At 52.7% G+C, this 27331-nt stretch overlaps 1 protein-coding gene across 1 annotated transcript in view; it reads left to right on the forward strand.

Annotated features, from left to right (window-relative positions):
* SIK3 (SIK family kinase 3) overlaps positions 1-27331 on the forward strand; it is a 152688-nt gene that overhangs the window by 43737 nt on the left and 81620 nt on the right.

Here is a 27331-nt window from a genome sequence, read left to right on the forward strand (position 1 = left end):
CTTCTTTTTGCGCAGCGCTTCGGCAGTAGCCGAAGCGCTGCGCTCTTAGACGCCACGTGCGCACGGCCCCTGCACAATCTCCATAGACTGTGCAGGGGCCGCAGGACGCATGCAGTTACGCTGCGCTACAAAGCGCAGCGTAACTGCATGTTTTTACGCAACGTGCGCACATAGCCTTAGGATTCACTCTTACTGCACACAATATATTGTCACATGTCAACTAGACATGCTCAGCCATCCCTCAGTTCACTCTTAGGATTCACTCTTACTGCATACAATATATTGTCACATGCCAACTAGACGTGCTCAGCCTTGATCAGTTCACTCTTAGGATTCACTCTTACTGCATACAATATATTGTCACATGCCAACTAGACGTGCTCAGCCTTCCTCAGTTCACTCTGTCAGTATTCATTCGTATTGCATACATGTTGTCACATACCAACTAGACATGATCAGCCTCTTTCACTTCACTCTGTGTCAGGATTTACAGGCACTGCATACATGTTGTCACATGCCAACTAGATATGCTCAGCCTCAATCAATTCACTCTGTCAAGATTCACTCTTACTGCACACAATATATTGTCACATGTCAACTAGACATGCTCAGCCTCCCTCAGTTCACTCTGTCAGGATTCCACTCGTACTGCATATATGTTGTCACATACCAACTAGATATGATCAGCCTCCATCACTTCACTCAGTGTCAGGATTTACTCGTACTGCGTACATGTTGTCACATACCAACTTGACGTGCTCAGCATTTCTCAGTTCACTGTCAGGATTCACTCGTACTGCATACATATTGTCATGCCAACTAGACATGATCAGCCTCACTCAGTTCACTCTGTAAGGATTTACTCGTACTGCATACATGTTGTCACATACCAACCAGACGTGCTCAGCCTCCCTCAGGTCACTTATATTGAGAGAAGCCAGTCACGACTAGTCTGAATGTGACCAGATGTGTACCCTTCAATGGGAAGAGTGGAGCCAGCCACTCCTAGACTAGAGCACCTTATCTCCATGAGAATCCATCACTGTCTTGACATCTTCTTTTAGGCGAGTCCGATTAGCCCCATACACTTCCTATGGTCGGCGCTCTGGCTAAAATATGAGCGTTTGGCTGACAATCGCCGTGCTCGCTCTTACGTTTATTTTCCAGTCCGGTTAATGGCGTTTGGAACTTGAGCTGAACAGTAACGTCTCCATCTCTAGCGGGTCGCTCTTGTGTCAGAGGTAGGGGCGTGTATAATGCCGGTGCTTCCGTCATCCATCTCCTTTCTACTATTGATCCTCAGCTGATATTCAGTTTCAGCGGAGGCTGTAAAATGAGACGCGGCCTCAGTGCTGCAAAGCCTCTCCAGCCTCTAGAAGTCAGCGCCTGTGACAATGGCAGGATAAAATGTTATGTCTCTTTCTGAAGATTAAAAAGCTCCATAATGTGATGACCTGGACGGGTCCGTGCCATATTTATTTATTAGAGGAATAGAAGTGCAGAAAGAAAGGAATTCTCAGCTCAAAACTGATGCAAAGCCTGAGGGGAAGATGCATGACGCCGGCATCAAAAAAGCACCTTCTGCGCCTCACGTAGCCTGGGCTGCCCACGGCCAGGTCACCAGTTTACCGGTTGTCCTTCCTCAGACCACTTTTAATAGGTGCTAGAAATGGTGCAAATTTTGTCACAGGATCCAGTCCAGTGGTCACGTTTGTAATCTGTGGATGCAGGACGGGAGGCCGAAGAACCACCTCCCTACCTGCCAGCGTCCCTGGCTCTTCGGCGAGGCGAGAGGCAGGCTGGGGCTCAGCCGGCAAGGTGAGAGGCGGACCGGGGCGAGGGGAGGGGCGGACCGGGGCGAGGGGAGGGGCGGACCGGGGCGAGGGGAGGGGCGGACCGGGGCGAGGGGAGGGGCGGACCGGGGCGAGGGGAGGGGCGGACCGGGGCGAGGGGAGGGGCGGACCGGGGCGAGGGGAGGGGGAGGGGCGGAGCGGGGGGAGGGGAGGGGCGGAGCGGGGCGAGGGGAGGGGCGGACCGGGGCGAGGAGGGGCGGACCGGGGCGAGGAGGGGCGGACCGAGGGGAGGGGCGGAGCGGGGCGAGGGGAGGGGCGGGGCGAGGGGAGGGGAGGGGCGGACCGGGGCGAGGAGGGGCGGACCGGGGCGAGGGGAGGGGAGGGGCGGACCGGGGCGAGGAGGGGCGGACCGGGGCGAGAGGCGAGGGGCGGACCGGGGCGAGAGGCGAGGGGGCGGACCGGGGCGAGGCGAGGGGGGGGCGGACCGGGGCGAGGAGGGGCGGACCGGGGCGAGAGGCGAGGGGCGGACCGGGGCGAGAGGCGAGGGGCGGACCGGGGCGAGAGGCGAGGGGCGGACCGGGGCGAGAGGCGAGGGGCGGACCGGGGCGAGGCGAGGGGCGGACCGGGGCGAGGCGAGGGGCGGACCGGGGCGAGGCGAGGGGCGGACCGGGGCGAGGCGAGGGGCGGACCGGGGCGAGGCGAGGGGCGGACCGGGCCGAGGCGAGGGGCGGGCCGCGGCGAAGCGAGGGGCGGGCCGAGGCGAGGGGCGGGCCGGGGCGAGGCCGGCGAGGCATTCACTAATGAGATCCTTACCTTTTGTCCTCCTTGTTAGTGATGGGCAGTCCGGCTTTTTGGTGATCCGATTCCTATGGCTCCGTTCACCAAAAAGAGCCGGATCTTTCAGCTCGTTCTTGGCTCCTTATTAAATGTGTTTACCCCAGGTGAACACATATTTAAGATTATAGTAACGCCGCCAAAGCCCCGCCCACCCGCGGGTAAGCCCCGCCCACTTACAAGCGGCCAATTAGATTGCTGAGTAGGCGGAGTTTAGCCGCGGGTGGGCGGGATTTTGACTGCAAAAAGAGCCGTTTAGTGATTTCAGTGGCTCACACTGGTGATCCGGCTCCTGTCGTTCACAGCAGGGAGCCGGATCTTTGTGTCGGATCGTTCACGACTGACACATCACTACTCCTTGTACGACACCAGTGTACTTGCTGCCCGATATGTTCCACGCCTGATCAGAGCCCCCCGCTGTCAGTGATGTTCTCTGGCTGCTCGGTGTACTCCGCTGTATCCTCGGCGTCTGACGTGACTTTGGAGCGGGGGGGTTGTCATTATTCATACAATCATGGCAGATAATGATTGGATCATCCCTCGCTGATGATTGCTCTCAGCCGGTACAATCTATGGTCGGTGCATTAATACCCGCACTCTGAGCTGGTGCGTCCGCTCCGGGCAGGAGACGGCAGCTCTTATTTATTATCATGGTTTTGAATTATTTAATTAAACAGCCTTATAATGAAGTGTCTGTTTTCGCGCCGTGCTTCTGGGATTTGGTTACATTGCTGTGCACGCTCTTTCCTAGACAGAATTAACTCCTGGCGCGCCAGACGTGCAGCAGCCGCTAAGTCTCCCTCATCGGCTTCATATTAACCTGTTCTTGGCCCCATCAGTATGGCGATGTGTCAATGATATGTATTTAACTCTTTAATGACCACAAAAAAACATACAAAATTGAGTTTTTGCTTGATTTTTTTTTCTTTATGGGCTCCCCAGAGATCCAGTAGTAGAACCAAAGTTTTAAAGGGATAATACAGTGGTCCCAGCAGTCCTGGCCTTATTGCGCACTGAGAGCCCTGACCATCCCGGCCTTATTTCTCGCCAGGCTCCCACCATTCCAGCCTTGTTGCTAGCCGGGGCTCCCACCGTCCCAGCCTTGTTGCTAGCCGGGGCTCCCACCGTCCCAGCCTTGTTGCTAGCTGGGGCTCCCACCGTCCCAGCCTTGTTGCTAGCTGGGGCTCCCACCGTCCCAGCCTTGTTGCTAGCTGGGGCTCCCACCGTCCCAGCCTTGTTGCTAGCTGGGGCTCCCACCGTCCCAGCCTTGTTGCTAGCCGGGGCTCCCACCGTCCCAGCCTTGTTGCTAGCCGGGGCTCCCACCGTCCCAGCCTTGTTGCTAGCCGGGGCTCCCACCGTCCCAGCCTTGTTGCTAGCCGGGGCTCCCACCGTCCCAGCCTTGTTGCTAGCCGGGGCTCCCACCGTCCCAGCCTTGTTGCTAGCCGGGGCTCCCACCGTCCCAGCCTTGTTGCTAGCCGGGGCTCCCACCGTCCCAGCCTTGTTGCTAGCCGGGGCTCCCACCGTCCCAGCCTTGTTGCTAGCCGGGGCTCCCACCGTCCCAGCCTTGTTGCTAGCCGGGGCTCCCACCGTCCCAGCCTTGTTGCTAGCCGGGGCTCCCACCGTCCCAGCCTTGTTGCTAGCCGGGGCTCCCACCGTCCCAGCCTTGTTGCTAGCCGGGGCTCCCACCGTCCCAGCCTTGTTGCTAGCCGGGGCTCCCACCGTCCCAGCCTTGTTGCTAGCCGGGGCTCCCACCGTCCCAGCCTTGTTGCTAGCCGGGGCTCCCACCGTCCCAGCCTTGTTGCTAGCCGGGGCTCCCACCGTCCCAGCCTTGTTGCTAGCCGGGGCTCCCACCGTCCCAGCCTTGTTGCTAGCCGGGGCTCCCACCGTCCCAGCCTTGTTGCTAGCCGGGGCTCCCACCGTCCCAGCCTTGTTGCTAGCCGGGGCTCCCACCGTCCCAGCCTTGTTGCTAGCCGGGGCTCCCACCGTCCCAGCCTTGTTGCTAGCCGGGGCTCCCACCGTCCCAGCCTTGTTGCTAGCCGGGGCTCCCACCGTCCCAGCCTTGTTGCTAGCCGGGGCTCCCACCGTCCCAGCCTTGTTGCTAGCCGGGGCTCCCACCGTCCCAGCCTTGTTGCTAGCCGGGGCTCCCACCGTCCCAGCCTTGTTGCTAGCCGGGGCGCTCTCAGCCTTGTTGCTAGCCGGGGCGCTCTCAGCCTTGTTGCTAGCCGGGGCGCTCTCAGCCTTGTTGCTAGCCGGGGCGCTCTCAGCCTTGTTGCTAGCCGGGGCGCTCTCAGCCTTGTTGCCAGCCGGGGCGCTCTCAGCCTTGTTGCCAGCCGGGGCGCTCTCAGCCTTGTTGCCAGCCGGGGCGCTCTCAGCCTTGTTGCCAGCCGGGGCGCTCTCAGCCTTGTTGCCAGCCGGGGCGCTCTCAGCCTTGTTGCCAGCCGGGGCGCTCTCAGCCTTGTTGCCAGCCGGGGCGCTCTCAGCCTTGTTGCCAGCCGGGGCGCTCTCAGCCTTGTTGCCAGCCGGGGCGCTCTCAGCCTTGTTGCCAGCCGGGGCGCTCTCAGCCTTGTTGCCAGCCGGGGCGCTCTCAGCCTTGTTGCCAGCCGGGGCGCTCTCAGCCTTGTTGCCAGCCGGGGCGCTCTCAGCCTTGTTGCCAGCCGGGGCGCTCTCAGCCTTGTTGCCAGCCGGGGCGCTCTCAGCCTTGTTGCCAGCCGGGGCGCTCTCAGCCTTGTTGCCAGCCGGGGCGCTCTCAGCCTTGTTGCCAGCCGGGGCGCTCTCAGCCTTGTTGCCAGCCGGGGCGCTCTCAGCCTTGTTGCCAGCCGGGGCGCTCTCAGCCTTGTTGCTAGCCGGGGCGCTCTCAGCCTTGTTGCTAGCCGGGGCGCTCTCAGCCTTGTTGCTAGCCGGGGCGCTCTCAGCCTTGTTGCTAGCCGGGGCGCTCTCAGCCTTGTTGCTAGCCGGGGCGCTCTCAGCCTTGTTGCCAGCCGGGGCGCTCTCAGCCTTGTTGCCAGCCGGGGCGCTCTCAGCCTTGTTGCCAGCCGGGGCTCCCACCGTCCCAGCCTTGCAGGATGTTGCTACTTTCTCATGATCTGACGACAGCACGGACGATTCATTATTTCTATTTATTGCGATGGATCGGACAGAAGCCGGCGCCGACCCTGACTGTTCATGATCATTCCTAGCGCTGATAGTATTTTTGTGACTTCTTACATCTTCCCACAGAGTGTCTGTCATTTGTCTTCCCCGGGGGAGGGGTCTGACAGATTTTCGGGTTTCATGATACACTGTGTGGCATTTGCATGTATAGAGCTGCAATCTGTCGTCGTGCTGGTCCAGGCATGTGAGCTGTACGGTAAATAAGGCCGCCTCCTCCTCCTCCTCCTCCTCCTCCTCCTCCTCTTCCTCCTCTTCCTCCTCCTCCTCTTCCCCGGTGATGCGGTGCGGAGACTGTAGGAGGAATACCTTCTTTGCATTCATAGGAGAAGGCGTTACACGGGGGAAAAAACCTGCACCGCTCCATTAACTGATGAGATGTAATGTAAGGGATGAGCAGAATGTCAGCTCTTCTCCCATCTTCTCCGTCCGTACATGTTCACATGCTGCATCGGTCACTGAAGGAATACAGAGCATCGGCTTCTCCATGGTGGGGGGGGGGGGGGGGGGCGGATTGCTGAGATCTCCTCCAATTGGTCTTCAGATTGGGTACACCAGGTTTTTGCTATGTAATCTGAGAGCAGCATGATGTAGGGCAATGTGTCACTTACTGGGCAGCTTGCTGTCATTTTGATACAATCCCTGTTTTCTCTGCTGCAGATGTAGCAGTTTTCTGAATGCTGAGCCCTGTATGACCCCACCCACACCACTGATTAACAGCTTTCTGTGTGCCCTGTGCATTGGTAGAAAACTACTAATCAGTGCGGTGGGTGGGGTTGGACTAGCAGGCGCAAGGCAGCTAGTCCTGTAGTGATAATCTCCTCCTGATAAACCACTGATTGTATTCATACAACACACAGCCTAATAAGTGACCCATCACCAGATTCCGGGTCCCAGCCTCTACATTATGCTACTCTCAGATTACATAGCAAAAACCTGCTGATAATCCTTTTTTCTGGTGGACAACATCTATCTCTTGTGACCATGCTATACACATGCATGCTCATCTGTATGGGGAGAGAAGAGGAAACTGCTATCTGACCGAAGATTATCACCGTAGTGGGGGGAGGGGGGGATCGAGCAATTAAAAGGGCGTTGTGACTCATTTCCGCAATGGAGTTGAGCAGCGCCGATAATTGTGCACATGTCCTATCCTAACAAACAGGATAGTGTCATAGGGTCATTGGCACCACTCACCCCCGATGTGGAAATGAGCGGCGATTTATTACCCCTTTAAATTCTCTGCACGACCATGCTTTGGTGCTCAGTACTCGTAACTAGTGATGAGCCGGCACTACCATGCTCGGGTGCTCAGTACTCGTAACTAGTGATGAGTGGGAACTACCATGCTCGGGTGCTCTGTACTCGTAACTAGTGATGAGCGGGCACTACTATGCTCGGGTGCTCAGTACTCGTAACTAGTGATGAGCGGGCACTACCATGCTCGTGTGCTCAGTACTCGTAACTAGTGATGAGCGGGCACTACCATGCTCGGGTGCTCAGTACTCGTAACTAGTGATTAGTGGGCACTACCATGCTCGGGTGCTCTGTACTCGTAACTAACAGACGCTTGGACGGGGTCGACTCGTGTACCGTGTATTGTTAGTGCTCGCTCATCACTAGTTACCAGTATTGAGCATCTGAGCATGGTAGTGCCCGCTCATCACTAGTTACCAGTACTGAGCACCTGAGCATAGTAGTGCCCGCTCATCACTAGTTACCAGTACTGAGCACCTGAGTATGGTAGTGCTCGCTCATCACTAGTTACCAGTACTGAGCACCTGAGCATGGTAGTGCCCGGTCATCACTAGCTACCAGTACTGAGCACCCGAGCATGGTAGTGCCCACTCATCACTAGTTACCAGTACTGAGCACCTGAGCATGGTAGTGCCCGCTCATCACTAGCTACCAGTACAGAGCACCCGAGCATGGTAGTGCCCACTCATCACTAGTTACCAGTACTGAGCACCTGAGCATGGTAGTGCCCGCTCATCACTAGTTACCAGTACTGAGCACCTGAGCATGGTAGTGCCCACTCATCACTAGTTACGAGTACCGAGCACCTGAGCATGGTAGTGCCCGCTCATCACTAGTTATGAGTACTGAGCACCCGAGCATGGTAGAGCCCGCTCATCACTAGTTACCAGTACTGAGCACCTGAGCATGGTAGTGCCCGCTCATCACTAGTTACCAGTACTGAGCACCCGAGCATGGTAGTGCCCGCTCATCACTAGTTACCAGTACTGAGCACCCGAGCATGGTAGTGCCTGCTCATCACTAGTTACCAGTACTGAGCACCCGAGCATGGTAGTGCTCGCTCATCACTAGTTACGAGTACTGAGCACCCGAGCATGGTAGTGCCTGCTCATCACTAGTTACCAGTACTGAGCACCTGAGCATGGTAGTGCCCGCTCATCACTAGTTACCAGTACTGAGCACCCGAGCATGGTAGTGCCCGCTCATCACTAGTTACCAGTACTGAGCACCCGAGCATGGTAGTGCCCGCTCATCACTAGTTACCAGTACTGAGCACCCGAGCATGGTAGTGCTCGCTCATCACTAGTTACGAGTACTGAGCACCCGAGCATGGTAGTGCCCGCTCATCACTAGTTACCAGTACTGAGCACCCGAGCATGGTAGTGCTCGCTCATCACTAGTTACAAGTACTGAGCACCCGAGCATGGTAGTGTCCGCTGATCACTAGTTACCAGTACAGAGCACCCGAGCATGGTAGTGCCCGCTCATCACTAGTTACCAGTACTGAGCACCCGAGCATGGTAGTGCCCGCTCATCACTAGTTACCAGTACTGAGCACCCGAGCATGGTAGTGCTCGTTCATCACTAGTAACGAGTACTGAGCACCCGAGCATGGTAGAGCCCGCTCATCACTAGTAACGAGTACTGAGCACCCGAGCATGGTAGTGCCCACTCATCACCAGTTACGAGTACTGAGCACCCGAGCATGGTAGTGCTCGTTCATCACTAGTAACGAGTACTGAGCACCCGAGCATGGTAGAGCCCGCTCATCACTAGTTACGAGTACTGAGCACCTGAGCATGGTAGTGCCCGCTCATCACTAGTTACGAGTACTGAGCACCCGAGCATGGTAGTGCCCGCTCATCACTAGTTACCAGTACTGAGCACCCGAGCATGGTAGAGCCCGCTCATCACTAGTTACGAGTACTGAGCACCTGAGCATGGTAGTGCCCGCTCATCACTAGTTACGAGTACTGAGCACCCGAGCATGGTAGTGCTCGCTCATCACTAGTTACGAGTACTGAGCACCTGAGCATGGTAGTGCCCGCTCATCACTAGTTACGAGTACTGAGCACCCGAGCATGGTAGTGCTCGCTCATCACTAGTTACGAGTACTGAGCACCCGAGCATGGTAGAGCCCGCTCATCACTAGTCACGAGTACAGAGCCCCCGAGCATGGTAGTGCCCGCTCATCACTAGTTACCAGTACTGAGCACCTGAGCATGGTAGTGTCCGCTCATCACTAGTTACGAGTACTGAGCACCCGAGCATGGTAGTGCCCGCTCATCACTAGTTACGAGTACTGAGCACCCGAGCATGGTAGTGCTCGCTCATCACTAGTTACGAGTACAGAGCCCCCGAGCATGGTAGTGCCCGCTCATCACTAGTTACCAGTACTGAGCACCTGAGCATGGTAGTGTCCGCTCATCACTAGTTACCAGTACTGAGCACCTGAGCATGGTAGTGTCCGCTCATCACTAGTTACGAGTACTGAGCACCCGAGCATGGTAGTGCCCGCTCATCACTAGTTACGAGTACTGAGCACCCGAGCATGGTAGTGCCCACTCATCACTAGTTACGAGTACTGGACACCCGAGCATGGCAGTGCCCACCCATTACTACTATCTGCTAAAGCTGCAGACTTGCATCAAAAACGTTTATGCATCTAATTTCTTAAGAAGCGCAAGTGTCTTGAGACACAGATCTGTGCTTTCACTTACTCTAATTTCTTCTCCACAGTAAGCCAGTTTTGTCTCAATAAGTTTGAAAGAATTAGGGAAAAGTTAGATACTCCAAGTCTTTGTGAAAATCTAGCTTTAGAGCTTTTAATAAGACCCCTGTATACTGTGGTGGCTCAAAGACCCCTGTGAGAGTGGAGCAGTAGAGAGCATGTGCGGTAGTGAATGGAGCAGTAGTGAGCATGTGCGGTAGTGAATGGAGCAGTAGTGAGCATGTGCGGTAGTGAATGGTGCAGCGATTGCACATGCTCACTACGGCTTCATTCACAGAGAGGACTGTGGCTCCCACACACTCATGATTAGTGGGGGTCCCAGCAGTTAAACCCCCAAGAGATCATACTTGTATCGCCTATCCTTAAGTTTCTAAGCCGTCCGTGGTCCAGTCCGTGCTTTATGTACGGAAGGAACGGAAAGAACAAAACTTGTACAGTCAGGGCTGGGAGCAGCGGTGAGAGTCACTGCTCTGCAGGAACGTTACATGTTTGGAATAGTTTCCCAGCAAAAGTGGCCGAGTAATACAGTAAAAGAATCTTAAAATGTTTAAAAAAGTCTCCTAGACCCACTCCAAACAATTAACATCTCCTCCAAATAACCGTGGGACTGTTCTGTGCAGTGGAAACTGAGCGACTGCTGCTCCTCGTCTGCCAGAACTTGGGAATACGGCCTCTATGTTGACACGGCTTTTTTTTGTCTGTTATCTGGTAATCTCTTTTGACGTCTAGCGATTTATTTTTTTTCGGCTAATCTTTTGTATAGTCGTGGCCACTAGGGGCACACTGCGGGTATGTATCTGACCTGGTGCGGAGCGGCTCTCATGGTGCACAGTACGACCTGCTCCGGGAGTGTTAGGACAGTCGGCAAACATTTGGTGCTCTCCAAATTAAGGCGGCTTTCACACTACGTTTTTTTTACATGAGTTGTGAACGTTTTTTTAACGCAAAAACGGATCCAGTGCAAATGTGTTTTCATTTCAATGCATTTGCAATGGACTCGCGTCAGCATGCGTTCACCTGCGTTTGCGTGCGTTATAGTGAGGATCCAGCGACTTGCAGTTTTTTCACTTTTTTCAAAAACGCTACTTGTCGCGTTTTTGAGCTGCGTCCAAATACTGCAAATTGCTGGATCCTGACGATACTGCACGCAAACGCATGTGAACGCTGGCATGCTGATAGACAGGATCCTGCTTGCTCTACTGAGCATGCCCAGAAACCAGCCTCGCGTGATCAGTCTCTCTCTCCCCCTCTTTCTCTCCCCCTCCCGAGAGCTTGTAACGAAGGTAAACATCGGGTAACTTGCTTGGATACCCGATGTTTACCTTGGTTACGTGTGCAGGGAGCCCGGCTCCTAGCAGCTGCAGACGCTCGTAACCAAGGTAAATATCGGGTATCCAAGCAAGTTACCCGATGTTTACCTTGGTTATGAGCCTCCGCAGCTGCCAGATGCCGGCTCACAGTCTCGCGTTCAGTTCCCCTCACTCCTGATCACATGACTCCAATGCCCGCCCATAAACTTCAAGGGACAGGATCCTGCAAAATAACACATGTGTTTGCATGCGTCTTTCTCTGCAAAAACAGGATCCGCTTTTACAGCAAAAAAACGTTCATGACGCATGCTAAACAAACGTAGTGTGAAAGCAGCTTAACTTCCTAATGACCAGGTCGCTAAGGACTTTTAAAGGGGTTGTCTTGGCCCATGATAATGATGACCTATCCTTATTAGATTACTTTGGGTTGCAGGTGTCTGATCCTCGACTGATTAGACGGGGCTAAGTGCACTCTGTAGTGGCCGTTCTCAGGTACTATAGTTCTAAACCATTTGCAGAGCTGTGCTGTTCCAGCTCTTACACTGATTACAGTGAATTCTGGATCACTCTTCAGTTTTCACTTTGGCACATTTTTGTGACTTTTGGTGCTGAAAGAATTAGTCTCAAATCCATAATTGAAGAACAGAAAAATGATTTCCATGAATCACAAATGTTGAATTCGGCCCTTTTTTTTTTTTTTATCTTTTCCTGAAGTCCAGCGTGCTGATAGACCGGAGAACACATCAAAGTGAAACTAAATTTTGATGCAGTCCTAAATCAACACAGAGGACTTTAGAAAGATGGATGAAAGGGTTAACAACTCCTGACGGAACAAGCTCCCCTATGGATTCTCACTTGGCTCCTTCTGAAGCCAGCAATGCGCAGGGCGACTAAAGCCAAATGGTGCAACATTATTAACAGCAAAAATCTATTTAACATTTTGGTGTTAAGTAAAAAAAAATAAATCTCTTTAGCCCTCTCTAGCTCTTTATCCCGCCCCCTCTCGCTATCTCCCCACCCCCTCTCGCTATCTCCCCACCCCCTCTCGCTATCTCCCCCACCCCCTCTCGCTATCTCCCCCACCCCCTCTCGCTATCTCCCCACCCCCTCTCGCTATCTCCCCCACCCCCTCTCGCTATCTCCCCCACCCCCTCTCGCTATCTCCCCCACCCCCTCTCGCTATCTCCCCCACCCCCTCTCGCTATCTCCCCCACCCCCTCTCGCTATCTCCCCCACCCCCTCTCGCTATCTCCCCCACCCCCTCTCGCTATCTCCCCCACCCCCTCTCGCTATCTCCCCCACCCCCTCTCGCTATCTCCCCCACCCCCTCTCGCTATCTCCCCCACCCCCTCTCGCTATCTCCCCCACCCCCTCTCGCTATCTCCCCCACCCCCTCTCGCTATCTCCCCCACCCCCTCTCGCTATCTCCCCCACCCCCTCTCGCTATCTCCCCCACCCCCTCTCGCTATCTCCCCCACCCCCTCTCGCTATCTCCCCCACCCCCTCTCGCTATCTCCCCCACCCCCTCTCGCTATCTCCCCCACCCCCTCTCGCTATCTCCCCCACCCCCTCTCGCTATCTCCCCCACCCCCTCTCGCTATCTCCCCCACCCCCTCTCGCTATCTCCCCCACCCCCTCTCGCTATCTCCCCCACCCCCTCTCGCTATCTCCCCCACCCCCTCTCGCTATCTCCCCCACCCCCTCTCGCTAGCTCTCCCCACCCCCTCTCGCTAGCTCTCCCCACCCCCTCTCGCTAGCTCTCCCCCCCCACCCCCTCTCGCTAGCTCTCCCCCCCCACCCCCTCTCGCTAGCTCTCCTCCCCCACCCCCTCTCGCTAGCTCTCCCCCCCCCACCCCCTCTCGCTGTTATTATTAATAATAATAATAATAATAATAATAATAATATGATTATTAGTTTTCTGGGCTCAGCAGTTTTGATAAAATCACAGTACTCTCTGCTGTAGATCTAACAGTGCTCACTATGCTGAGCCCGGTGTAGCCCTGCCCACACCACTGATTAGTAGCTTTCTGTAAAATACAGATAAAACAAAGAATCAGTGCTGGGGGTGTGGTTAGACCAGTAGACACAAGGTAGCTAGTCCTGTAGTGATAATCTCCTGCTGATAAAACATTGATTGTATTTAAGGAAAAACACATAAGTGACACGTCTGGAATCCGGGTCTCTGCTCCTACGATATGCTGCTGCAAGATTAGGTGGCAGATAGATTCCCTTTAAAACTTCAGGTTTTTTTCCTTTTGTGTTCGGAATCTGCCTGAAATTCTGCACTAAATCCGCCACGTGGCCTGGCAGTGTGCGTCTACTTTGTCGATATTGAGGGCATCTGTTTGAGTTTTCTTCTTCGGCTCAACGTGCACTAAGCCTCCATTCCCAGTGTTACCCAGTGATGTTACGAACACATTCACCGTAATAATCATATCTTTGTGGCTGCCATACCAGAGCACGGATACCCAGGGGTGATTCCCCAGCATCTTGGCAAGTGTTTTTTGTGCTTCCACTGTAAAGCCAGTTTAAGAGAAAGTTTTACCATTAATACCTCGGTGACTCAACGCGTTTCTTCACTACCCCAGGCAACAAAATTAACACCGTAATGTCTGGAGTATGACACGAATGTCCGCGGTAAATCACATACACGTCGGTACTAATGGAAAGTTTGACGTGGTTCTGCTTGTCCTTTTTGAAGCCGTGATATGTAAAAATTACCGGGGTGTGGTAATGAGTAATATGGAAATGGAGCAATAAATTATTGTAAAACCTGACGTGCAAGTAGCAATCCAGTTTTGTATAATTTAAAGGAGATGGGATGCCATTCACAATCAGGGGGGGCTGATTTGTGGTTAAACCTCATATAATGGCCCACCACCTGTAGTCCTCCCTTTTAGGGTGGTCATCCAGGGATACTTTCCAACACTATTGCATGATGGGGTTGGTACAAAAGATAAACATCAGGGTTAAACCACTCGGTGAGAGGTTTTTACCAGCACTGGTTGCTGTTGTCTGTCAACAAGACATTTAAAGGGGACTTTTCACTTCATTTTTTTTAATTTAAATTGATCAGCTCCTCTGAATACCACTGTTCCACTGATTCTGGAACAGTTTGTATTTTTCTTCTGTGCCCCTCTGTTCCAAAGTTATGCCCCACCATTAATACAGGTGTAAATTTTCCAGTCTACTAACTGGGTGTGTACAACAGAATCCTCAGTGGGTGTTTACTTATTCTCTTTTGACACTGGCCAATCAAAACACAGCCACGCCCACTGAAGCTCTGCGTTACACTCCCAGCTGTTTGAAGGGCAGATTTACGCCTTTGTTTTCAGGGGCATAACTTTGGAACAGAGGGGCACAGGAGAAAAAGAAAAACTGTTCCAGGATCAGTGGAGGAGCGGCAACTGGAGGAGGTACTCGGTTTAAATGAATAAATCCAGTGAAAGTCTTCCTTTAAGTGGTTAACCAGGCATACTCTTCTGTCTGATCTGAAATGGAGCATGGAGAGATACCACTGCATGATGGTTGGTAAAGTTTCCAAGCCAAGAGACTGGCAAGTATTGTATTTCGATTTCTTCGGGGGGCATCAGACAGGTGATTTGATAAATGTATTGCCCAGCTTGCCATGGCACCTCTTCTAAAACACTGTCGGAAGGGGCAGGAGAATATTCCTGCACCCCCACTTTCAGCTCTATGGAAGGGTAGGTGGACCTTGGTGCAGCAGATATAACACATGCCATTCCTCCCCAAAAGAAATCTGCCAGAAATCCTAAGGGTATATTCACACTGGACTGAAACAATTTCAGATTACATTCTTTGCATTGGGGAAAATCTGCACCCTAACCCTTAATTTCTGCTTATTTCCCCCCCCCCCCCCAAAAAAAAACCCCTATTTTTTTTTCTGCAGAATAATTTGCAAATTTTAAACCTGTGCACATAACCTAAGGCTTGTCCCGGCCTCCAACCCCCCCCCCCCCGTGTCTCCGGTGCATGTGCCATCAGTTTTGACACCAGAGACAGTGACTTTTGACGTGGGCCTTGTGTCTGTGTTACGCACATGTGTGTCCGTGTGCACGACATGGTGACATGTCCGCTTTCTGCTGGCAGCACGGCTGTCACACGTATCGGAGAAAACACAGGTCACATAAACATAAAGAATTTTATGCGCTGCAGTCTCTGGCGCCGCAATCTCTGGCGCCGCCATCTCGTCTCTGGCGCCGCCGTCTTGTCTCTGGGGCCGCCGTCTCGTCTCTGGGGCCGCCGTCTCGTCTCTGGGGCCGCCGTCTCGTCTCTGGGGCCGCCGTCTCGTCTCTGGGGCCGCCGTCTCGTCTCTGGGGCCGCCGTCTCGTCTCTGGGGCCGCCGTCTCGTCTCTGGCGCCGCCGTCTCTGCCTCTGCTATTGCTTCCTGTCCAGTTCATTAAACCGCATGAATATTCACTGCACTGACAGCAAACCGGGAAGAGTAACAGCAGTGCCGGAGACAGGTAAATAGCACATGGCCAGCATGTATATCTGGATGTGACTCGGATAGCACAGGGACAACACGTGTAACACAATGCAACGTGTGAACAAGCCCTAATAGTTTGCAGTCACTGCCTTGAGGTTAGGTTTTTGCAATGGTTTTTGGACCATTTCTGACCTCACAGGCCTTACACACACTATAAGGGATCTATTCACAGCTAATAAATCGATGTGGAGCGATGCACACCGCTGCTGCCACCTCTGCTTCTTCCCGGTGGAAGCTGTCACGGTTGCTTTACCGGGGGTAGGTGACGCTTTGCTGCTGCTTGTTCTGTGATTGGAGGACATCTGTTCTGTGCCTGTGACATAATGGCGGTAATAAGAGGCAGACAGCGCACTGAGCGCGTCCTTACGACCCGGCGTGTGCAGCCGTTCTTGGATGGAGATGTACATTGTGCATTATCCGAGCTTGATCGCTGCAAGGTGAAAGCACTCTAGTGTGCGGGCGCACTCGCTCAAGGGGTCTTCTGACTTTTGTCCTTGATTTTCTTTTGCAGTGTCTGCATCCAGCCGGCTTTTTGTGCTTGTAAATGAATAATTAGACTTGCAAGGAGCCCACGGGTATCCCATCGCATATAAACGAAAATAAAAAAACCCCATACATATTAGAGCAAAATGGGCCGAAGAAAGATTGTCCATCAATGTAATTGTCGGGCACATGGACAGCCTAAAAAATGGGCATATTTATGAGGATGCGATGCCAGTTTTTATTAAGACTGTAATGCTGGGTTTAGTTTAGATGGCACCATTTTTCCTGTAACAAAAAGGAGACAGCTGCACTCTGCAGTGCTAAGATGTGGAACAATGAATATGGGAATATAGACATGCATTACTGCTATGAAAAATATGCAAAAATGGTGATAATTAGCACACAAAAATGGCCAGTTCTATGTGAGCCCAACAGCCAACGACAAGGTGACCTTTTGTTGGGTACCTATGAAACTAATGCCTCTCTTTGTGTTAAAAAAACTACAATTTATGGGTGGACAGGAACCTGCAAATGGAGGATTAAAATCGCCTGAGGCTGAAGAGCAGGAGCTCAATCAGAAAGGTTGACCCTGTAATTTGAAAAGACAGATGGCACATCCTACGTTTCTAATGTGAAGAGGTGCAAACTGAACATGAAACCTAGTAACAAAAAGGAGACAGCTGCACTCTGTTGGGCTAAGATATGTGCAACAATGAATATGGGAATAACAAAAAGCCAGCACCAAATGTGCACTTCAGCACTAAACATTCCAAACTGTACTTATTATAAAAAAATTTTTGAGATTTTTGGCAAAAAATTGCAATTTCTTGAGCTGCTTCGCCACGTCACGGCAAATCTCATTTGAAGCAGTCCTACACTAAAATATTTTTATAAAATGTGCCATACGGCCTCACATATGAATAGTAGAACTGCTCTTAGCAGCACTCACCTGGTCTATTTCAATCCCGTACCCATGACTGAGTCATGGCTGTGGGCGGGACAGGTCCAAGCAAATGCTGCATGAAGTAAATAGCCTGTGGACAAAGCCTGATGACTTAATGTGAACAGTCACCAACCGCCAAAATCCAGACAGATGGAATACATCCCAAATTGGGGTGCATAGCAAGGTGGAGGTCAACCACCGACCAATTCAATGAAGAAAAAACAAAAAGCCAGCACCAAATGTGCACTGCGGCACTAAACATTCCAAACTGTACTTATTATAAAAAAATTTTTTAGTGTAGGACTGCTTCAAATGAGATTTGCCGTGACGTGGCGAAGCAGCTCAAGAAATTGCAATTTTTTGCCAAAAATCTCAAACATTTTTTTATAATAAGTACAGTTTGGAATGTTTAGTGCTGTAGTGCACATTTGGTGCTGGCTTTTTGTTTTTTCTTCAATGAATATGGGAATATAGACATGCATTACTGCTGTGAAAAACATGCAAAAATTGAGATATTTAGCACACAAAATTGGCCAGCTTTGTGTGAGCCCAACAGCCAATGTCAAGGCAACCTTTTTTTTGTTGGGTTCCTACCAAACTAATTTTTGCATGTTTTTTCATAGCAGTAATGCATGTCTATATCCCCATATTCATTGTTACACATATCTTAGCGCTACAGAGTGCAGCTGTCTCTTTTTTGTTACTAGGTTTCATGTTCAGTTTGCACTTGTTCACATTAGAAAGGTACAATGTGCCATCAGTCTTTTCAGATCACAGGTTCATGCCTTCTTATTGAGATCCTGCTCTTCAACCTTAGCTTATTTTATTCCTCCATTTGCAGATTCCTGCTCACCCATAAATTGTAGGATTTTTAACCCAAAGAGAGGCATTAGTTTGCTAGGGACCCAACAAAAAAAGGTCACCTTGCCGCTGGCTGTTGGGCTCACATAAAACTGGCCAGTTTTGTGTGCTAAGCGTCTCAATTTTCCCATGTTTTTCATAGCAGTATTGCATGTCTATATTCCCATATTCATTGTTGCACATATCTTAGCCCAACAGAGTGCAGCTGTGTCCTTTTTGTTACTAGGTTTCATGTTCAGTTTGCACCTCTTCACATCAGAATCGTAGGATGTGCCAATGTGAACAGTTGCAAACTGAACATGAAACCTAGTAACAAAAAGGAGACAGCTGCACTCTGTAGCGCTAAGATATGTGTAACAATGAATATGGGGATATAGACATGCATTACTGCTATGAAAAACATGCAAAAATTACTTTGATAGGAACCCAACAAAATGGGGTCGCCTTGACGTTGGCTGTTGGGCTCACACAAAGCTGGCCAATTTTGTGTGCTAAATATCTCAATTTTTGCATGTTTTTCATAGCAGTAATGCATGTCTATATTCCCATATTCATTGTTGCACATATCTTAGCACTACAGAGTGCAGCTGTCGCCTTTTGTTACTAGGTTTCATGTTCAGTTTGCACCTGTTCACATTGGAAAGGTAGGATGTGCCATCATCAGTCTTTTTCGTAGATTACAATTTTTAATGTAAACAGCCGATGGATGGCTACTTGTGGTCGTTTAATGGCCACCACAAGTCAGTCATCTGGTGCGGAGATCGTTAAGCCAGCCTAAAAATCTGCACACGGGAAGTGTCGCGCTCACCCATCGAGGGTTTGCCGGCCCGCATACAGATTGATTGGATTGAGTGTTGCTATGAAGGCTCGTTCCCTGATTATCGGCCTCTCTAAATGAGCCTTAGGCTACTTTCACACTTGCGTTGAACGGTATCCGTTGCATTGCGTTGTGTAACGGATGCAACGGATGTGTTGCATATAGTGACACAACGGATGCAACGGATGCTGCAAAACAACGCAATTCGTTTTGATTTTTTTTTTTTTTTTCCCGGTTTTACCAGCGGCAGACTATAGTGAACGATCAGCTTCGTTTCCCTGCAGCCGGCCGCTGGGTGATCAGCTGATTGCTCCCAGTAGCCGGCCGCCGGGTGATCAGCTGATCGCTCCCGCCCGCCGGTTGATCAGCTGATCGCTCCCGGCTGCCGGGTGATCAGCTGATCGCTCCCTGCAGCCGGCTGCCGGGTGATCAGCTGATCGCTCCCGGGCCGCCGGTGTGATCAGCTGATCGCTCCCGGCCGCCGGTGATCAGCTGATCGCTCCCTGCAGCCGGCCGCCGGGTGATCAGCTGATCGCTCCCTGCAGCCGGCCGCCGGGTGATCAGCTGATCGCTCCCGGCCGCCGGGTGATCAGCTGATCGCTCCCTGCAGCCGGCCGCCGGGTGATCAGCTGATCGCTCCCTGCAGCCGGCCGCCGGGTGATCAGCTGATCGCTCCCTGCAGCCGGCCGCCGGGTGATCAGCTGATCGCTCCCGGCCGCCGGGTGATCAGCTGATCGCTCCCTGCAGCCGGCCGCCGGGTGATCAGCTGATCGCTCCCTGCAGCCGGCCGCCGGGTGATCAGCTGATCGCTCCCTGCAGCCGGCCGCCGGGTGATCAGCTGATCGCTGTCACTTGCCGGCGCCCGGGCATGCCGGCGGGCGGGCGCTCAGCTGAGCGCTGTGACTTGCCGGCGGCCGGGCATGCTGGTGGCCGGTCATTCAGCTGAGCGCTGTCGCTTGCCGGCAGCCGGGCGCTCAGCTGAACGTTCGGCCACCGCGAGCCAAAATAAAGTTTGATTTAAAAAAAAAAAAAAAAAAAAAAAAGAGCATGCGCAGTGAAATCCAGAGGATTCCGCTGCTCAAAATAACGTTACATGCTGCGTTGCTCCCGCTGGGCGGAAGCAACGGAGCGTCGCCCAGCGGAAGCAACGCAGCTCCTTTTGGTACAATCCGTCACCCATACAAGTCTATGGAAACAGCGGAATCCGTTAACGGATTCCGCTGTTTCCCAAAAGGGCGGATTGTAACGGAAGGAAAATAACGCAAGTGTGAAAGTACCCTTAACGATATTTCTTGTGTCTGCCAACATGAAAATTGTACAAGGAACTGGCTGCTTTTCACATATATCGTTTGCTACCATAAAAGCCATTTCATACACCGGGAGAATATTAGTATTATGGGGCTTCTTCTTTAATTTTACGTTCTCCTCACCATCAGAAAACTTCAAAATATACCGAAGTTGACAAAATAGGCTGAGCTTTCCTGCAGCTTCCTAGTTGGCTTTTCTGTGTAGACTAGGACAGAGCCAGCAGAGTGTGGACTATTTAAAGGGAATCCGTCAGCGAGGTTTTTGCTATGTAAACTGAAGCTAGTATGCTGCAAGGGTTAACATAGAATTTCACTGACCCTGTCTTAGCTGTTTATTTGCTATGTTTGTTTAAGCAGCAGGACTTCTCATTGTTCAGACTACAATGTCACACACAGGGCAGTCGGCACGCCCCTTCCTATGATTTACACCTCACTGTCAGTGTACAATCTCTATAGAGAGCCTGGTGTGGGCGGGGTTTTCTTTCTCAGCTCTGCTACATGGCTAAATATAAAAATTCTGATTGTGTCGAAAACGGCTGCAGCCAGTAATCTGAGTGACACATAGCTGGATTCAGGATCTCTTTGCTTACATCATGCTGCACTTAGATGAGGTAGCAAAAACCTGCTGACAGATTCCCTTTACATGATGATTCCTAATGTTGAATGTTTTTTTCTATACATAGGATAGGTGATAACTGTCTAATTCCAGCGGTGAGACCCTCACCAATCCCAAGCACAGGTCTCTGAAATGCCCTGTTGTAATGGAGCGGTGATCACACGTGCATCAGCTCTCCATTCATTCTCTATGGGACTATTGGAAATAGCGAAGCGCAGTGCTGGGTTATCATCAACAGTCCCATAGAAAATAATAGGGGCATTTCAAATCCTTATATTCAGGATCTGTGGTCGGACCCACTCTGTGCTGTGCCAGTCCCATCGTGGTCAGACCCCTATCATGCTGTACCAGACCCCTGCCGTTGACTTCCCCGTACCATGCAGTACCAGACCCATCGTGGTCATACCCCCACCATGTAATGCTAAACCTTACTGTGGGCAGACCCCCATCATGTAACACCAGACCCCCACACAGCTCAGACCCCCACAATGGTCAGACCCCACCATGCAGTACCAGACCCCACAGTAATCAGACCCCCACCTTGTAATACCAGACCCCACAGTGGTCAGACCCCCACCATGTAATACCAGACCCCGCAGTGGTCAGACCCCCACCATGTAATACCAGACCCCACAGTGGTCAGACCCCCACCATGTAATACCAGACCCCACAGTAATCAGACCCCCACCTTGTAATACCAGACCCCACAGTGGTCAGACCCCCACCATGTAATACCAGACCCCACAGTGGTCAGACCCCCACCATGTAATACCAGACCCCACAGTGGTCAGACCCCCACCATGTAATACCAGACCCCACAGTGCTCAGACCCCCACCATGTAATACCAGACCCCACAGTGGTCAGACCCCCACCATGTAATACCAGACCCCACCTTGTAGTACCAGACCCTCACCATGTAATACCAGACCCCACAATGGTCCGACCCCCACCATGTAATACCAGACCCCACCTTGTAGTACCAGACCCCCACCAGGTAATACGCCCCCCACCGTGCAGTACCAAACCCTCACCATGTAATACCAAACTTCACACGTCAGACCCCCACCATGTAATACCAGACCCCACAGTGGTTAGACCCCCACCGTGAAGTACCAGACCCCACAGTGGTCAGACAACCCCCCCCACCATGTAATACCAGACGCCACACAGGTCAGACCCCCACCGTGTAATAGTAGACCGCACAGTGGTCAGACCCCCCCACCATGTAATATGACCCCCCCCCCCCACCGTGGTCAGACCCCCCACCATGTAATACCAGATCCCACACAGGTTAGACCCCCACCATGTAATACGACCCCCACCGTGTAGTGTCAGACCCCCAATGTGGTGAGATCCCCACCAATGCAGTAGGATACCACCTCTCCTGTCCATAGCTGATAACTATGAATGTTGGTAATGACCCTGTATGGAGCTTCTATGTGACACCCCAATCTTCAGAAGGAGGGTACCCCCATATTGCAGCCCTTCTCCAGCACATGGGGGCCATTTTCAGAGATTCTTGCTGGCGTCAATTAGAAATTTATGGTCTATGTAGTGTACGCTATTTCTCTTTTAGACATCAGATTAAAACCTGTCTGCCCTCCTCCCGCAGACGCCCCCGATGAGACGGTCTTATGACGATTGGCAGGAGTTTGGAGATGCCCCTGAGAACCTCCGAGCCTCTCTCGTGGGAACGCTTTGTTTCTTTGTGCCAAGATATGTCTTTTACGATTGTGGTATCAGTTGGAAAAATCGGAGTGTTTGGCGAGACGGGCACTTTGGTTTTTTTTTATGTTTGAAAGCCTTCCAGAATATGTAGACGTTACCCTAATTATGGCTTGTACTTCCTCTACCTCCTCGTGAAGTTTGCCGTAGACATTTGATGAAACAGCTGCTCCTTCCTGGGCTTCCTTGACCACCTATGAGGGTTTAATGCTCCTCAGCGATAACACAAATCTAAAGATCTTGGAATCGATCTTTTATCCATCCAATATCGAACCAGGAAAAAACTCCTTCCCCAGTGGCCGACCCTCGTGAACATGGCTGAGATAGGCCAACAATTGTGCAAATACTGCGGCTTATAAAGGATCTTGGTCAGCAGCACATCTTCTGGTGACCTTAGGATATTTTATCATTATCGGTTCACCCACTGGCTGAAGTACTTGGTTTACTGGATTGGTGGAAGTGCCAGGAGTCGGACCCCCACCGATCCGATCTTGATAGCCTATCCTAAATATGCTTTTAGACTAGCTGATAGTCCCTCTGTAAATGTGTGCCGCAATCCCTCAGCGACACGTGAGGAAAACACTTGTTCGTTGAGTGGTCATCCAAGCCAAACCTCCCCCAATAAATGACTATTTTTTTCGGTTTATAAGACGCTCCGGATTATAAGACGCACCCCAAATTCTGAATGTTAAAATGAGGGTCTGTTTTATAATCCTAGTGCGTTTTATTCCTAATGCTCTCCAGAGGGGCTCAGGAAGGTCACAGGAGGCAGTCGGCAATGTAGCGGGCTCGGAGGTGGGGGTGTTGCGGCTGAGGAGGGTCAGTGGACGGAGGATCGGCAATACTGCAAGCTCGGGGGTGTCGTTTCGCGGCAGAAGGCGCCATTGATCTGCCGGCGGGTGTGGGGATGTCACTGCAGTGGACTGACTCAGGAGGGTCACAGGATAGGGAGTCGCGGCGGCAGGTTCCTGATATGACTGCATGCGCCAATGAATCGCCCGCGGTTGATGCAATGGACTTCAAGAAAATGACTGTGAGACGGCGCGTGCGCAGAAACGCCTCTGCAGCCATTTTCATGACGTCCATCACATCAATCTGCTCACGTGCCCGCCTCCCCGGCCATTTTTTTTTTTGTCAACCGTGAGCAATTCAATGGCGCCCACAGTCAGATCAGGTGCCCGCTGCCGCGATACCCCGTCTTGTGACCCTCCTGACCTGCTCCACTGCAGTGACACCCTCGGTATTGCAAACCCTGCCTCCTATGACCCCGCTCCACCATCGCCGACCCAGTAAGCCATATCCGGTTTGTAAGATGCACCGGGGAAAAAATGCGTCTTACAATCCGGAAAATATGGTAATCGTTGTCGGAAGCCTCGATCCTGATCATCACCCGGTAATCAGAAGATCAGATCACTAAGCCCTGAAAAAAGAAAAAAATCATTGGCAGCACATCGGAAAATGGAATGTGCCACCAAAAAAGACTGACCGGTTGTGTTGGCGGTCAATCTATCCCAATCATTCGTCAAACCGTAAACGAGCAACCGGACAACTACATATCGTTCATGTTAACGGGACGGTCAACTCTCCTTATGTGGCCGTTATCTCTGCCTTTGGTCTCGCAATATTCTGGTTTTTCTCCCGTCTCGTCGCCTTCACCCCGGTCTTTACAGCTTTTTTTCGTTCCTCCCTCGAATCCAGGCATCAGTTGGGATTACCCCCGGAGGTGAGGAAGTCCTGATTGTGTGTGGTATGTGCAGCGGGGCCTGGCTGTTTGGGTTGCTTTGTGTATGGCGTGTGATGTCTGTTTGACTTCCCAGGCCACGTGTAGACGGGATGCGTGTCGTGAACTGCGTCTCCTGGTTCATGTGTTAGGATACATAGACGTGGCGCGGTTCACGTGCGGGTCCATGGAGAAAAGATAAAGTGGCTGAGAGGTTTGAAGACGGAGAACGTCCACATTCCAGCAGGATGAAGAGTATCAGACGGCAATCCCCCATGTTATTCCAGCGGAGGGGAAGAGATGAGCTGCAGACACCGGATTCTGGGGAAACGGTGGGATCAGACAGTCGGGTTCCAGCTTCTGGGATCCATAGACATTACAGCGTTCCCAGACCAATTCATGAAAAGAAAGTTTAGGGGTTATCCTCAGCTCAGACACTCGGGGCGGCAATATTCTACAGGAGATTCTACCATGCAAAATGCTCAGCGGAATCTGACCATGCGGTGAGGACGTGCAGAGGAGATGGAGAATCGGCAGCTCCTTACAGTAACTGCGCTTACTACAGGATTTTAAGGAGTGTGAAGTCCGCAGCGAGTCTTGTTATACTGTGGAAATAGCTAGGGATCTTCTTGAGAAAAATAAGGCTTAACCGCACCATGATTGCAACGAAATCTGCAGTGGACGCCTTGTAGACAACCTCAGCACATTAAATCTGATTTTGGTGCACCCAGGTTGCCCTCCGCTTCTGGTTTGGAGAGACCCTTGGCCACTCCGCATTCGGCCCAGTCCACCCCCACATCTGACCTGGGCGGACCCCTGTCTGTCTTCTGTCTCCGGCCTGGGAGGACCCCAGCCCGCCTTCCGCTTCTGGCCTGGACAGCACCCGGCCCCCCTTCCACTTCCGGCCTGGGCGCCACCCTGGCCAGCCTTCCATGTCCGGCCTATTCGCCACCCCGGCCCGCCTTCCGCTTCCGGCCTAAGCGCCACCACGGTCCGCTTTCCGCTTCTGGCCTAATCACCACCCTGGCCTGCCCTCCGCTTCTGGCCTGAGCGCTTCTTCCAGGCTCTGTTGACCTGGGCCCACCCTCTGCTACCCGGTTCTGCCCTCTGCTACCCGGTTCTGCCCTCTGCTTCCAGGCTCTGTTGACCTGGGCCCGCCCTCTGCTACCCCGACCTGCCCTCTGCTACCCGGTTCTGCCCTCTGCTTCCAGGCTCTGTTGACCTGGGCCCGCCTTCTGCTACCCCAACCGGCCCTTTGCTTCCAGGCTCTGTTGACCTGGGCCCGCCCTCTGCTACCCCGACCTGCCCTCTGCTACCCGGTTCTGCCCTCTGCTTCCAGGCTCTGTTGACCTGGGCCCGCCTTCTGCTACCCCAACCGGCCCTTTGCTTCCAGGCTCTGTTGACCTGGGCCCGCCCTCTGCTACCCCGTTCTGCCCTCTGCTTCCAGGCTCTGTTGACCTGGGCCCGCCTTCTGCTACCCCAACCGGCCCTTTGCTTCCAGGCTCTGTTGACCTAGGCCCGCCCTCTGCTACCCCGTTCTGCCCTCTGCTACCCGGTTCTGCCCTCTGCTTCCAGGCTCGGTTGACCTGGGCCCACTCTTCGCTTCCGGCATGAGCGCTTCTTCCAGGCTTGGTTGACCTGGGCCCGCCCTCTGCTACCCCGACCTGCCCTCTGCTTCCAGACTCGGTTGACCTGGGCCCGCCCTCCGCTTCCGGCCTGAGCGCTTCTTCCAGGCTCGGTTGACCTGGGCCTACCCTCTGCTACCCCGCCCTGCCCTCTGCTTCCAGGCTCGGTTGACCTGGGCCTGCCCTCCACTTCCGGCCTGAGCGCTTCTTCCGGGCTCGGTTGACCTGGGCCCACCCTCCGCTTCCAGCCTGCCCTCTTCTTCCCGGCTCGGTTGACCTGGGCCCCCACCCTCTGCTACCCCACCCAGCCCTCTGCTGCCAGGCTCGGTTGACCTGGGCCCGCCCTCCTCTTCCGGCCTTGATGGGCCGCAGGCCGCCCTTCCTCTCAATCACTTGGCTGGTAGGGATGGATTTCAGCTGACAACAGGCAGTGGACAGCAGGGCAGAGGAGAAGCCTAGTAGCCAGCACTTTTCAGTGATTTTCTGGGGGTTATGACCACATGATGTATATTTATTCATGAGCAGATTGTCTATCACATAACAGATGAGTGTCAGGCATTGGGACTGTGCACAGCTACTGATAACTTTATCACACTTTCTGTAGCTCACCGACGTCTTATCTTCTACACCGGGTTATTAAACACTAATACAAGATGCCCTCTGCACCCGTGTGACCTATTGGTAAGCGAGGCGGGAGGGGGGGCGGCAGTGATTTTGTGAAGTAGTCGCCTGCTCCACCCGGCTTGCCCTCCTGCTCTCTGGTTCATGGAGGGGCTGTTCCCTACAAAACAAGTGCTCGATTCATGCAACTTGTAAACATGAGGCCCGATGACGGAGGGGGGATTGTGGGGAGAGGGGCCGATGGGTCACCAGCGGAGGCACTCGCTTATCGGAACCACTAGGTGAAGGCAGCTCCTGCTGTCATGGTCGCTCTGTTACCCCCGGCTGCCGGCTCTGCACCTTCACTCTGTCCTTCCATCACTACTGGCTTTGTGAATGTCTCAGAGCCCAGAATTACCCATGTGTCCCAGACCTGTGTGTGTGTGTGTGTGTGTGTGTGTGTGTGTGTGTGTGTGTGTGTGTGTGTGTGTGTACAACTGTTAAGAGGAGACTTTGTGCAGCAGCCTTCATGGTAAAATAGCTGCTAGGAAACCACTGCTAAGGACAGGCAACAAGCAGAAGAGACTTGTTTGGGGTAAAGGCCACAAGGAATGGACATTAGACCAGTGGAAATCTGTGCTTTGGTCTGATGAGTCCAAATTTGAGATCTTTGGATCCAACCACCGTGTCTTTGTAGAAAAGGTGAACGGATGGACTCTACATGGCTGGTTCCCACCGTGAAGCATGGAGGAGGAGGTGTGATGGTGTGGGGGGGCTTTGCTGGTGACTCTGTTGGGGATTTATTCAAAATTGAAGGCATACAGAACCAGCATGGCTACCACAGCATCTTGCAGCGGTGTGCTATTCCATCCGCTCAGCATCTCTGGGAACTCCTTCAAGACTGTTGGAAAACCATTTCCGGTGACTACCTCTTGAAGCTCATCAAGAGAATGCCAAGAGTGTGCAAAGCAGTAATCAAAGCAAAAGGTGGCTACTGTGAAGAACCTAGACTATAAGACATATTTTCAGTTGTTTACACTTTACGTATTTC

This window comes from Anomaloglossus baeobatrachus, chromosome 11 (assembly GCF_048569485.1).
Source record: "Anomaloglossus baeobatrachus isolate aAnoBae1 chromosome 11, aAnoBae1.hap1, whole genome shotgun sequence".
Classification (NCBI taxonomy): Eukaryota; Metazoa; Chordata; class Amphibia; order Anura; family Aromobatidae; genus Anomaloglossus; species Anomaloglossus baeobatrachus.